Source organism: Crocuta crocuta, unplaced genomic scaffold (assembly GCF_008692635.1).
Source record: "Crocuta crocuta isolate KB4526 unplaced genomic scaffold, BGI_CrCroc_1.0 scaffold35, whole genome shotgun sequence".
NCBI classification, from domain to species: domain Eukaryota; kingdom Metazoa; phylum Chordata; class Mammalia; order Carnivora; family Hyaenidae; genus Crocuta; species Crocuta crocuta.
The window spans coordinates 8,736,356-8,738,059 of NW_027530625.1; the positions used below are offsets into that span (position 1 = coordinate 8,736,356).

The following is a 1,704-nucleotide window of genomic DNA, read 5'->3' on the forward strand; positions in this document are numbered from 1 at the left end:
GCCTGCACTCAGTGCGCCAGTCGCCCCGTCCCACCACCAGGGCTGGGCCACTTCTCGGGATGAGGCATCTCCACGGGCTCGTCCCCCAACCTGGACCGGGGAAGCTGTGTCAGGAAGGCCTCACGGCCCTGCCTCGTCCTCCGCCCGATGCCCCCAGAGAATTCTGGGGCGCCTCCCTCCACTGGGCTCAGAAGTCAGCGTGCAGGGGGGTCACCTGCCCCCGAGGCCCAGACGGCCGAGCCTGGACTCGGCCACAGGGTGTCGGCCGCGCTGCCAGCGCGCTGATTGGCAGAGAGGCCAGGCTGCGGTTGGCCAAGTGGAGCCTCCGTGCCCGGCGTGACCTTCCCTTCAAACCCAAGTTCGGTCAGAATCGTTTCCACTGTCTTCCTGTTCCAGCCTGTGGCCCCCGCCCCGCTGCTGTGTCAGCTTGGGTGGGGGGGCTGTGCCTGCAGCTTCCGCTCGGCCCGTGAGGACACCGGTTGGTGGTGACGAGGGTACCCCCTCTCCGTTATCCCTGTGAGATCGGGGCGGGGCGAGTGAAATGCCAGAATCCGTTCCTTCTGTTAGGGACATGAAGGCGGTGGCTGTCGTGTCTTCAATGCGGCAGTAAGTGCAGAAGCTCAGAGTGGCACGTCCACATCGACGGTGACGGGCAGAGCCTTGAGCGCCGAGGCCACCGGTGCCCCTGGCTTTACAGGGACAGGCGCCCTCAGGCTCCTGGGGCTCACCAAAACCCCCTGAGACAAACAACAATTCTGCCTCTTGCCCACCAGGGGTTTTTTTCAGTGTTCGGGGAGCGAGGGGTCAGAACGTGCCCCAGGGCTGGCTGCCAGGACCGAGGCAGGGCCTCTGGGAGCCCACGTGGCCGCGAACAGGCTCTCCCGAGAGCCTCTGGCGGAATCGCGGCCCCATCACACCCTGGCGCCTGGACTTCTGACCTCCACAACTGTGGGGTGATAAATGGGTGCTGTTGAAAACCACTAAGCTTAGGGGCGCCTGGGGGGCTCAGTTGGTTGAGCCTTGACTTCAGCTCAGGTCATGATCTCGCGGTTCATGAGTTTGAGCCCTGCGTTGGGCTCTGTGCTGACAGCTCAAAACAAATACATAAACTTTAAAAATAAATAAAGTGATATAAATATATTAGCTCCCTACATTCACCCACACACTCAACAAACGTTCTTTACGGTGCTAAGAGCCAGCAGCAGCCACCCCGGTGGATGGGACGTGGCGTGGCTGGAGGGATCCGAGCTCGAGCGTGCCGGGCCCTCCGGCGGTGCTGCGTGTGCCCCGACTCTCCGACAGCCCGCCTGCCGGGCACTGTGTGCGCACCACGTCCCGTCTCCACGGGACCCCTGTGAGCAGGGACCCCGGTCCCCATCTCACCACTGAGAGGCCTCGGGCTCTGACAAGGGCTGTGGGGCTCCCAGGGGCGGCTTGGGGATCCGAACCAGCGGGAGGCGCCAACGCTCACACCTCCTGGGGCTTCCTGCTTCCGCCACATTCGATTCATACCCAGCGGACATGGAAACGAACAGACTCGCTTGTTGACCTCCCTCCCTACGCGGATCACTGTGTCCAAAGGGTGTGACCCCGCCTCACCTGACCCTCACCCTGGGGACCGGAGCATCTTCTAAAGGGGGGGCTGGAAGAGCCAGGCAAGACGGAGTCGCGGGGCGCCCCCCACCCCCCACTGGTGGGCAGGGT

The 1,704-nt window shown here is 63.7% G+C and overlaps 1 protein-coding gene across 2 annotated transcripts in view; it reads right to left on the reverse strand.

Moving 5' to 3' along the window:
* AK8 (adenylate kinase 8) overlaps window positions 1-1,704 on the reverse strand; it is a 125,647-nt gene that overhangs the window by 68,610 nt on the left and 55,333 nt on the right. The window lies entirely within an intron of this gene.